The sequence below is a fragment of the Bidens hawaiensis genome, unplaced genomic scaffold, assembly GCF_021521415.1.
Source record: "Bidens hawaiensis isolate Kalapana, Puna unplaced genomic scaffold, B.hawaiensis_p1.1 tig00022863_1, whole genome shotgun sequence".
Taxonomy (NCBI): domain Eukaryota; kingdom Viridiplantae; phylum Streptophyta; class Magnoliopsida; order Asterales; family Asteraceae; genus Bidens; species Bidens hawaiensis.
In genome coordinates this window covers 287,272-300,752 of record NW_027493563.1, presented here as the reverse complement: position 1 = coordinate 300,752, position 13,481 = coordinate 287,272, and positions in this window count along the sequence as shown.

Below are 13,481 nucleotides of genomic sequence, written 5' to 3'. Positions count from 1 at the left end.
TACTATTAGATTGTTAGACCTTTTTGTTGGTTATGAAATTGAAATAAGATGGGACTTGAAATCTAAAATGTGTTTTGTTAGTTGACAGAGTATGAATACAGCTTTAATTCAAGGTCACCATGTCCGTCTAATCTCCCGTTATTAGACTTAGGATTAAGAGTTAATTATTGAAAAATATTTCTACATGCTTATGGTGATCTTGACATTTATGGATAATGAAATGTTTCGTTCATGTGTAACAGATTGTTGGTGCCTTGAATTGAGTGTAAGATTGCATAATTGCTAGATCCATGCCAACTAGATTTGATCTGACAACAAATATTTGTCTATATGTAACCTAAAACTAGGGGTGCAAACGAGCCTAGCCAAGCCCAAACTCGGCTCGTTTAATTTACATAGAGTTCGAGCTCTTTTTTCAAAGCTCGAGCTCGGCTAGTGAGTAGATTTTTCCAAACTCGAGCTCGGCTCGTTTACCTTTTATAAGTTATTTATTTAATAATATAATTATTTTTATATATTTTTTCTATTATAACTTATTGTATAAAATAATATTATATAATTTACTTATTTTATAACATGTATATATATATTAATAATTATTAAATATATATTTTAAAAAATTATATAAATGGCAAGCTCGTTTAGGCTCGCGAGCCGGCTCGAGCTCGATAAGTGAAGCTCGGGCTCGGGCTCGTTTATTAAACGAGCTTATTTTTAGGCTTGAGCTCGGGCTCGAGCTCGATTAAACTCGGCTCATTCGTGCTTTATAACGAGACGATCTTGAGTAGCTCGGCTCGTTTGCACCCCTACCTAAAACAAACACAACTTTTAGTAATCAATCGAATAATTGTTTGACCAAACTAACTTGAAAGTGGACATCATACCCTCTCTTTTCATAGGCTTAGTATTTCAAACTCCTTTTATTTACAATTAATTTAGTTCAAAGGAGTCTGATCACATATCATAATAAAATATATTTGTTTAAAGCAACACACATTGTGTGCAATGTAGTACCCTTCGTACTAGAGGTGGTAAATGGGTTGGATTGGGTTGGGTCAAAACGGATTAGGTCGAAACGGGTCACTTAAAAAAATGGTTGTTTTGGTTTGGGTCGGAACGGGTTAGGGTCAAGGTCGGAACGGGTTTCGAGTCAGTTTTTTTTTACCAACGTATCAGCGCGTTTCCAACACGTTACAGCTCGTTTTAACAGCAAAAGCTCATTTAAGTGATTTTTCATTTCGTTTCAGCAAGTAAAAACTCGTTTAAGTGATATTTCGTTTCAGCGCGTAACAGCTCGTTTAAGTGATATTTCAGTTCGTTTCAGCATGTAACAGCTCGTTTAAGTGATTTTTCAGTTCGTTTCAACACGTAACAGCTCATTTAAGTGATTTTTCAGTTCGTTTCAGCACGTAACAGCACGTTTAAGCGATTTTTCAGTTCGTTTCAGCACGTAACAGCTCGTTGAAGCGATTTTTCAGTTCATTTCAGCACCTAATTAAGCGATTTTTCAGTTTGTTTCAGCACCTAATAGCTCGTTTAAGCGATTTTTCAGTTCGTTTCAGCACCTAATAGCTCGTTTAAGCGATTTTTCAGTTCGTTTCAGCACCTAACATCTCGTTTAAGCGATTTTTCAGTTCGTTTCAGCACCTAACAGCTCGTTTAAGCGATTTTTCAGTTCGTTTCAGCACCTAGTAGCTCGTTTAAGCGATTTTTCAGCACTTTTTGACCAAAATGGGTTGTTTTGATTCGGTTCGGAACGGGTTAGAGTCAACATGTTCGGGTCAGAACGGGTCCATGTCGGAATGGGTATAGGTCGGAAAGGTCAAAACGGGTTTCGGGTCGGTTTTTTTGGTTTTTTTGTTTGTTGAACGTGGACAACGGACGAAACGTTTTAGTTTTTTTTTTTTACTTTTTTTGTTTTTGTTTTATATTTGAATTATGGTTTTTATTAATTTTTTTGAATTTTTTTTAGGGTTTTTTAAAAAAATAACTTAGATTACCTTCTATCTTAGTAAAATATCTAGGATTGAAACAAAACGAAAGTTCGATGACCTAATTGGAATAAAAGTTTTTATCAGCGACCTGATTGAAACAACTTTCAAAGTTGATTACTATTCTATGGAGTAATCCCAAATAAAAATATACTAATAACAATCTAAATGTTTTAATATAGCGCTTTAGCTAAATTTTAGTATCTGAACAATGCGAGTAGTTGTAAACCTGAGATCACAACTTCTCTTCTTTGTTTTGTAGATTTGAAAGTTCTCCAACTAATTCAACAGGCTTTCTCCTAGTAAAACAAAATTAAACGATTAATCAACAAGTTGCATCATAAGTTACAATGCTTTTTAAGATATGAATATAATTATGGATGTATACCTAAGTGAATGAAGATCAGGGTGATTTTGGGTCTCATCTGAATTACCTTTATGTATTACCTTAATATGCTTCATTGCCCTGCTCCAAGTAAATAACTACATCTTTGCAATACACATAAAGAACAGCCCCTGGCCTTATCAGTAACTTAGAACATCTTTTACCTTTTATTTTAATTTATACTATATATAATACACTAAACAAGGGCAAATTAAGACACCCATTTTTAAGTAATTTACAACACTTAAAGCATAAGTTACATGTGTTAGTAAGGGTAAACATGTCTTTTAAACACAATTCATTCAACTTACAAGTTTGGTCCCTCATCTTTAACCATATTATGTTTTTAATTTACCTTGTAAACTAACTTCCCACCCATGATTTTTAAACGACTATAGCCTTTTCGTACGTTAATATTTTTATAAACAAATTGCACCATAAAAACGAGTATTTTATTCTCTTTAATTTGGATATGATATTGTTGTAATTTTTTTTCATTTTAAATAAATTAATATGTTACGTAGGGGTGTTCAGTGTTAGTTTTGATGGTTTTTAAGTAAAACTTGTGAGTCCAACCGTTAATACTGACTTTTTGTCGTCCAAAACCAAACTCAACCATTGAAAGTTGAAACCGAATCGTTGCTAACGGTTTGGTTCCAGTTTGGTTTCACAGTTTAAACTTCAATAATAAATTTAGTTTAAAATAATTAATAATTTAAATGTACCATCAATTTTAACTAAAAACCAACATAATATGATACTTGAGATGATCATAATATTAATGGAAGATCTAGGTAGTGAAATAATAACAACAAGGATTACATAAGGAATCATATTGCAATTAGGTTAATTTACAGTCTTTTCTGGTTTCATATGGCCGGTTGCCAATATAAACCGTGGACCAACCGTTCATTACATTTTGAAAATTTTGAAACCGACCAACAAACCGAAAGTAAAAAAGAAAAAGAAAAAAGAAGTCAAACCAATGACCGATTTAAACGATTTCAAGGTTTTAACTGAACCATAAACACTTATATTTGTACGTGATTAACAGGTTCAAACACCCGCTGCATCGCACGGGTACCCGTCTAGTTACTTTGAATATGCATAAGCTGAAAGTGTGACCCAGACATCAAGCTCAATTTACAAAGCTTCAATGATCGGATAAGATCCACATCTGACGTGTAATTAGTGTCATCAATGGTTGAACTCAGTCAGGCATCAGACAAGCTAACTCGATATACTCTGAAATAGCTGATGTGTTTAAACCTTTTAGATCATAAAAAGCATCTGCACCAAACTTTCAAGAGAGTTCGATTAATAAACCTAAACAACTGTAAGTGAAAATGCTTTTGAAATTACCTCTGAATACGGCGACGACTGTAAATCGAGCAACTGGTTCACTGTCACTACTGTTTAGGGTTTAACGTTGTAGATCCAGCAACTAAGACCCAATCAGTGCTCCCAAACCTTCAGACTTTGCAAAATCGAAGGAAGATAACAGGGTGAAGATGAAACAAAGTTAACCAAAGGGAAATCGTGAGAGAGCGAGAAATAGAACTGGGGCCTAGAATCGGAGGCCATGGATATGAGGAGAGAAGAAAGCGAAGCTGTGTATGAATGTTGGTGATTTGAATTTTGAATCACCATCTCAGACGCGGGATACATGTTGGTTTTAATGCATGCGCATGAAGAGTAATAATACTCTTAATTTTAAGAGTTTTTGATAAATTACCATTATTTCCTTCTTATACGCATTTTAATATATATATATATATATAGTGTGTGTGTGTATGAGTATATATATATATATATTAAAATTAATTAACTAAACTTCACAAATTAGTTTTAAAAAGGGATTCCCCAAAACAACTTCACACAACGGCAAGTGTACCAGTCATGTAACAGTAAAGTCGACTAAGTCCAGATATCAAAGTCGTGGACACACGAAGTGACACCCAATACTAAACCTTGCTAACGAATAATACATAGATGGATTTTGTGAAACTAAATATTAACTAATAAAATTACTAAGATAAATAACTAGAATTAAAAAAGGACAAGAAAACACGTAAACAAGCAAAGAACGAATTTTTGGTTTATAAATCAGGTATATAAAAGATCACCCGGGTACCGAATCCTCACACGAATCTCTATATATAATAAAGGAAAGCAGGTTCTGACACGTGTCACCACCACATGCATTTGGGACACGTGTCAGCCCCACAATCCATTTGCTATTGTGTTCAACAATTAAGCCTACACGTCTCCCATTGCTTAGACTAGGTTTTTTTCCACTTTTCCACCAAAACCCTATCCTAATATCTCTCTTCTCCTTCTCTCTCCTTCATTCATTTCCTCCGCCGTTTCTCTCTCTCTATTTTCCACAGCCGATCTGAAAAATATTACCTCGCAGATCTAAATCCAGATATGTTCATTTCTTGTGACAAATCATGTACTTCAGTTGTTGTTGTGTTCATTAGTTCCGATTATTTGCCGACTAATCGTCTCCGCCGTCGCACTTTTCAAGGTGACTTTTAATATGTTTATATATCTATTATATCCCTTATTTTATATAATATTGTATTCGTATATTATAATTCCGAAATTAATTTCTACATCGTTATAGCTTTTCAAATATTTAGGGCAAGTTGAAGCTCAGTTTATCTAAAGCCTCCGGTTGTCTTCTATGTTGAAGGTGAGTGCAATTAAATTTTGTAATGTTAGGTTTTATTATTATTAACTTTTTTTTAATTTTCATTAATAAGTAATTATGTTTTGCCTATTCAGATTCATATTAACAACAGTGAAGATGAAGAAGAAGATGAAGATAAAGAGGTACTATTATGCTGTTGGAATATTAATTTAATTTCATTATTTAATTTTCAATTTTCTATATTTTTTAATTCTATTTACTTTTCAAAATTGTTTTCAATTTTTTGCAAGTACACCTCAACTTTACTGGAATCAGTAATTTTGCTTAAATCTGAATTGAGAATTTGTTTCACACAGTAATGATATTCTTCATTAATTAAGGTATGTGTTATTGATTTTTAATATATTTTAATTTTAATTCTTTATATTCTAAAAATAATAGTAACATTTTTTAATTGATTAATTAATTTGGCTTGCATTATTGTACCATATTGAGTTGTGTTATGTGTGTTTCTATGTTATGTATTAAGATTCAGATTCATATTCTCAATTTTCAAGGTGAAGATGAACTTGAAGAGGTACTGTTTTGTTGTTTATAATATTTATTTAATGTAATTATTTCATTTTCAACTTTATATATTTATGAATTGAATTTACTTTCCAAAATTGTTTTAATTATTTTGCAAGTACACATCAAGTTATCTGCATTCTGGATTGATATATGGCTCCAATATCATGGTTTTTATTTCAATTTCTTCAAACAGCAAGTGTTCTTCTTCATAGTATGTGTTATTGATTTTTAATTTATTATATTTATTTTTTAAATATTACTTACATATTTTATGTTGATTGTGTTATGTGTGTTTCTATGTTATGTATTCAGATTCATATTCTTAACTTTCAAGGTGAAGATGAGCTTGAAGAGGTACTGTTTTGCTGTTTATAATATTATTTAATTTAATTATTTCATTTTCAATTTTATATATTTATGAATTGAATTTACTTTCCAAAATTGTTTTAATTATTTTGATTCGTTTTGCATATCTTTTATAATATTTATTTTTTAAATATTAGTTACATATTTTATCTTGATTCGTTTTGCATATCTTTACAGATTACATTATATTTCTTCAATCAAGATTCAGACTAATAAGTTTCTCATATGATTTATGTGTGAAGGTATAATCAAATTTACATTTCTCTTTCAAAGTATGTATTTGTTAGGTTTAATTTATAATCAAATATTTACATATTACATATTTATAAAACAGAAACATAAATTTTTAAATTAATTAAATATATACATTAGCAAATTTTAAAAGTTTCAATTGTGTTTAAAAGCTAAATATTTTTAGCAAATTTTAATTAGAAATACAAATTTTAATTTTGAGAATAATTAAACTTTTACAAACATTTTAAGTGTTAAGTCTTTTCAAAATGTTTGAATAGTGTTTAAAAAGCTAATTATTTTTTGATTTTATCCTGTTATGATGTATTGTTATTTTTCATGTTATAAAAGTTCTAGAAAAGTTATATTCACCTTACCTAAATATGTTTATCTACTATTTTATTCAAATGTTTTCATAATTTTTTATACATTTATGTAAATAACAAAAGATCAAATTGTTTTTTATTAGTTTTATTTATATACAAACTAAAATATATTTTCTTTTTGATATATGTTTATCTTTCAAGTTTAAAAAAAGGTAGACTTTTACTTTGAAAGTGTTTACTCTTTCCAAAAATATTTGCATATCACATATTTTATAAAAACAAATTTAATTATGACAAAAGTATACTTTTACTTTGAAAGTGTTCACTCTTTCTAAAAAAACAATAAATATTCTTTAGAAATCTTAATACAATCTTTTTGTTTACTTTGTATGGTTTTCTTTGAACTTTTACAAAAGGTATAAAGGTATTTTTGATCTTACCTAAATAAGTTTATCAACTTTTCATTTCAATCTATAAATACTATTCATATTTATCAAATATGTGAACAAGTTAACTTTTTCAATTTTTTCTGAAACAAAATTACATTTCTAAACTACTTATAGAGATTACATATAAATGAAAACAAAATTATATTTTTGTCTATATGAAAACAATAGTATTTGATCTACATTGAGACAGTTTAAAATTCCAATCAATATTCAGACTATTTAAATTATCATATACATTTTCCATTTTTGTTTAAAAGTAGTATATATTTGTTGATATTAATATGCAATCAAAGATTTACATATCACATATTTCTAAATACAAACCTTAATTTTGCAAAAAGTATATTTTGACTTTTGAAGTGTTCACTATTTCCAAAAAAGTCTAAATATTCTTTAGGAATCTTAATACAACCTGTTTCTTTCTTTTTTGATGTAAGATTTTGTAAGGCCCCGAACCCGGTAGCCCTACTTTAGCGTCGGATTTACTCATAAACACAGTCCTTCAAATCAGAGTTTATTAAAACTTTTCGCGGAATATAAAACATCAATCATTTGTTACAAAACATTAAATCTTTTCTTTGATACCATAACACAAAACTTTATATTTAAAACATCTTTACTTCTTTCTTCAGATGCCAGCCGTTCAATCCATGCCGTGTGTCATCCTCATGCTAACTCTATAATCAGCTCACCTGCGTGCATACTAAAAGTCAGCTACGCTGAGTGAGTTCTAGTTAATCAAGCAACTTATCATACAACCACTTCATACAATATATATACGTATCCGAAGACACATAGTCCACTGTCTAACATGCCACTGTTTAACCACTTAATTACCCCTACAGCTTAGCCACTTAATTACAAAGGCACGTATAGGCTTTCCCTATCACGCACTCACGCTATGCCACTTAATAATGAAGGCACGTATAGGCTTTCCCTATCACGCACTCACGCTATGCCACTTAATAACGAAGGCACGTATAGGCTTTCCCTATCACGCACTCACGCTATGCCACTTAATAACGAAGGCACGTATAGGCTTTCCCTATCACGCACTCACGCTATGCCACTTAATAACGAAGGCACGTATAGGCTTTCCCTACCACGCACTCACGCTATGCCACTTAATAACGAAGGCACGTATAGGCTTTCCCTACCACGCACTCACGCTATGCCACTTAATAACGAAGGCACGTATAGGCTTTCCCTATCACGCACTCACGCTATGCCACTTAATAACGAAGGCACGTATAGGCTTTCCCTATCACGCACTCACGCTATGCCACTAACACCCTTACTAGACTCCTGCTACCTCTAACACACTCTACCTCAACCTGCCTTGGTCACACTCATATTAGTTTAGTATTTACGTAGTGAACAAGTCACATCACAACATTCATACACACTATCAACCACTTGGCAATCACTATCCTTGGCGATACGTGCAATATCCGAAGATCGTTCACGTACCGACAAGCATTATAAATATATACCTCATATAACATCTATAGCATACACTTACCACTTAAAGTAAGTGTATTCACACTTCACATCGAGTATGCACACAGCCCCGAAAACGTAACACATAAATGGGGCTAGAAACTCACCTGAACTCCGCTTCTTTTTCTGATAGCTGTAAATCCCTTCCTTAACTGAGCTCGGTTGACTGTACAAGTTACACGTATCAATACTCGTCTGATTTAATCTGGTGGCCTGGTATTTACTTTAACTTATCGCTTTTAATTTATTTCCTAAACGAACTTCACTTCAGGCGAAGTTAAACCTTAGGCGAACTTGGCTTCAGGCGAAGTTATCCTTAGGCGAACTTGGCTTCAGGCGAAGTTATCCTTAGGCGAACTTGGCTTCAGGCGAAGTTATCCTTAGGCGAACTTGGCTTCAGGCGAAGTTATCCTTAGGCGAACTTGGTTTCAGGCGAAGTTAAACCTTAGGCGAACTTGGCTTCAGGCGAAGTTAAACCTTAGGCGAAGTTACGCTTGAAGACGAAGTTACGCTTGAAGGCGAAGTTCATCAGGCGAACTTAATCTTGCAGGCGAAGTTATCGCGCTGCAGATCTGTTTGCCCATAAATCCTTCGTTTCTTAGCCAAATAACTCGATTTTGGTACCCACGGAATCGTATGATCGGCGCCTTCAAATCCCAACCATCAAATCGGCCTAAAATCGACGTTTTAGGGGTCCAATTTGGGCAGTTTGGGTTTCGGGTCCGGTTAACCCATCCAATCCTAACCATTTACAGTAATATTAGCTTTGTTGGATTTGTTCTTACCTTACCAACTCAGATCTATCAACAAAATCTCGGGTCTCGGCTCCGAATCTTGATCGGTTAGAATGTGTGTGTATGTGTGTGTTAGGAGTTTTAGGGTGTAGGGTGAGAATGAAGATATTTTGGGTTTAGGGGATATTTATATCCCTTAAATCCCATTCTCATTTAACCCATCTCAAATAATCCAAGTCCACAACCCGCATCCATTACCCAACACTAGCCCGATTCATACCAACTCCTATTCTGTTATTTATTTCCTGATAACCCGAGTAAACTTTCCATCTATTTATAAGTAATATAATTAATATTACCTATGAAATTTCGGGATGTTACAAGTCTTCCCTCCTTAAAGAGGTTTCGTCCCCGAAACCTAACTTATTCCCTATAAAAGGAAAACTTCTTACATTTACACGCTATATTGAATTGCCTCCGCTTTTGAGTTATCCCTCTTACTCCTGACTTGTAGTCATCGAACGGTGATCATGTGTTTTAGCTATTACGGTAGCTTGTCCATGAAGCCCTCGATGTACCAAGTCTCGTATCGCCTTCCCGAGGAACCTTGTTTTATATAATAACGCTAACTCCTAAGGCGTCGCTTTACCATCACACAACTATTTATCATAACCAACATGCATTCAAGATAAATTCATAGATCGTTCATACAAAAGTACATGAAGTCACGAGTACTTCATAACATAAAAGGAAATCATTTAAGTTTGCTAAACAAACGTAGGTTCAACTGTAACATAAAACACTCTTTAACTACTAAACGTAAAACAACTGTGACATGCCACTTACTTTCCTGCTACCTCCTTAGCAGTTAATAGACCATCCTTTCACGCGTTTCCTCTTCCTTCCCTCACTGCTACGGCTTCTCCACACTCCCTAGCTATGTGACCTGACTTACCACACCTTTAACACTTCTGGTCCTCGGTGCATTCACGGGAGAGGTGCCCCTTCCTCCCACATCGGTAGCACTGGTTTGGACCAGCCTTGCATTCCCCCAAGTGCATCTTTCCACACACCTTACATGCTCCATTCCCTGCCATCTTCTGTGTCCTTCTCCCTGCATGCTCCACGATATCCCCAGCTCTTTTAGTTCCTTTCCCTTTTTCCTCATCTTCCACTCCCACATCATCCGCCGCCAGATCATCATAGACCATCTCCGCCAACTCGACCGCAGACTCAAAGGTGACAGGTTTGCTTGTCCTGACTAACATGCGGACTCTCTGTGGTAATCCCCTCACGTAACACTTGATTCTCTTAGCCTCAGTGTTCACCATGTCAGGTACCAACCTAGACATGCGGTTGAATTCAGTAGTATACTCACGATGTGTCAAAGTCCCAGCTTTCAAGTTTAGGAACTTCATCTCCGCCCTTTCAACCTCGGCGTCAGCACAGAACTTCTTCATCACCATGTCCTTTAGGTCATTCCATCCCATTGCCTTGATCTCTTCACGGGTCTTCCTCTGTTCCACACTCTCCCACCAATACATAGCCTCATCTTCAAATGATTGGGTGGCATAACCGACAGCTTGATCGGGACGGCACTCGCTAATGCGGATAACCTTATCCATGGCGGTTATCCACTGAAGAGTAGCGACTGCGTCTCTTAAACCAGTCAGCTTAAGCGGGTCGCATCCCTTGAAGGACTTGTAGTTGCACCCTCCTTGGCCTATTCTCCTGTCATCGACTTTCACAGACTTATCCTCACTCGAGGCCCCTCTTTCTCCTTCCCCATCCTCCTTACCATCACCACCCGCCCTTTCAGCAGTTCGCTCACGGCTTCCAGCAGATCCTTCGGGATTCAGGTTCTTCACAGCAGCAACTACAGCTTGAACAATGGCTGCTTGAACTGCAGGGCTAAGTTGAACTTCTTCGTTGTTGTTCTGGTCTCCCCCAGCGGCGCTCCCTTCATCTTCGGTGTGGGAAGCTTCTTCTACCGAGGGTTGCCGGACAAGACGAGGCCTGCCACGACGTCCAGTGCGTCCCCCAGTTCCCACAAATTCTCCAGCTCCAGCCATCAGTATTCTTAAAGGGACAACACAAACATCATCACTCAAGGAACTATTTAGTACAAGGATAGCAAGGCTAACAGGTAATAACAGTGGCCAGCTGTGACTAGCTGATCACGTTGCTTTCCGTGTCCTATTCGCTCCCCTTTATGAGTCTATTTGTGCTGGTTCTACTTAAGCAGTTAGTCAAATCAAACAATCAATTACTTCTATCCTTATCGTTCACGTATCTTTTCTTTCTCATTAACATATATCATTTAATCATACACCTTACCTTTACTGATTTTTGCTTGAGCGACACATGGCATTCTTGAACTGGCATCTTCTTTCTTTTCTTACTTAAATCCCATTTTTCAGTTCGAGTCTAAGCATGTAGGATGCTTAAATCTCTCGAACTTATGCTCTGATACCAACTTGTAAGGCCCCGAACCCGGTAGCCCTACTTTAGCGTCGGATTTACTCATAAACACAGTCCTTCAAATCAGAGTTTATTAAAACTTTTCGCGGAATATAAAACATCAATCATTTGTTACAAAACATTAAATCTTTTCTTTGATACCATAACACAAAACTTTATATTTAAAACATCTTTACTTCTTTCTTCAGATGCCAGCCGTTCAATCCATGCCGTGTGTCATCCTCATGCTAACTCTATAATCAGCTCACCTGCGTGCATACTAAAAGTCAGCTACGCTGAGTGAGTTCTAGTTAATCAAGCAACTTATCATACAACCACTTCATACAATATATATACGTATCCGAAGACACATAGTCCACTGTCTAACATGCCACTGTTTAACCACTTAATTACCCCTACAGCTTAGCCACTTAATTACAAAGGCACGTATAGGCTTTCCCTATCACGCACTCACGCTATGCCACTTAATAATGAAGGCACGTATAGGCTTTCCCTATCACGCACTCACGCTATGCCACTTAATAACGAAGGCACGTATAGGCTTTCCCTATCACGCACTCATGCTATGCCACTTAATAACGAAGGCACGTATAGGCTTTCCCTATCACGCACTCACGCTATGCCACTTAATAACGAAGGCACGTATAGGCTTTCCCTACCACGCACTCACGCTATGCCACTTAATAACGAAGGCACGTATAGGCTTTCCCTACCACGCACTCACGCTATGCCACTTAATAACGAAGGCACGTATAGGCTTTCCCTATCACGCACTCACGCTATGCCACTTAATAACGAAGGCACGTATAGGCTTTCCCTATCACGCACTCACGCTATGCCACTAACACCCTTACTAGACTCCTGCTACCTCTAACACACTCTACCTCAACCTGCCTTGGTCACACTCATATTAGTTTAGTATTTACGTAGTGAACAAGTCACATCACAACATTCATACACACTATCAACCACTTGGCAATCACTATCCTTGGCGATACGTGCAATATCCGAAGATCGTTCACGTACCGACAAGCATTATAAATATATACCTCATATAACATCTATAGCATACACTTACCACTTAAAGTAAGTGTATTCACACTTCACATCGAGTATGCACACAGCCCCGAAAACGTAACACATAAATGGGGCTAGAAACTCACCTGAACTCCGCTTCTTTTTCTGATAGCTGTAAATCCCTTCCTTAACTGAGCTCGGTTGACTGTACAAGTTACACGTATCAATACTCGTCTGATTTAATCTGGTGGCCTGGTATTTACTTTAACTTATCGCTTTTAATTTATTTCCTAAACGAACTTCACTTCAGGCGAAGTTAAACCTTAGGCGAACTTGGCTTCAGGCGAAGTTATCCCTAGGCGAACTTGGCTTCAGGCGAAGTTATCCCTAGGCGAACTTGGCTTCAGGCGAAGTTATCCTTAGGCGAACTTGGCTTCAGGCGAAGTTAAACCTTAGGCGAACTTGGCTTCAGGCGAAGTTAAACCTTAGGCGAAGTTACGCTTGAAGACGAAGTTACGCTTGAAGGCGAAGTTCATCAGGCGAACTTAATCTTGCAGGCGAAGTTATCGCGCTGCAGATCTGTTTGCCCATAAATCCTTCGTTTCTTAGCCAAATAACTCGATTTTGGTACCCACGGAATCGTATGATCGGCGCCTTCAAATCCCAACCATCAAATCGGCCTAAAATCGACGTTTTAGGGGTCCGATTTGGGCAGTTTGGGTTTCGGGTCCGGTTAACCCATCCAATCCTAACCATTTACAGTAATATTAGCTTT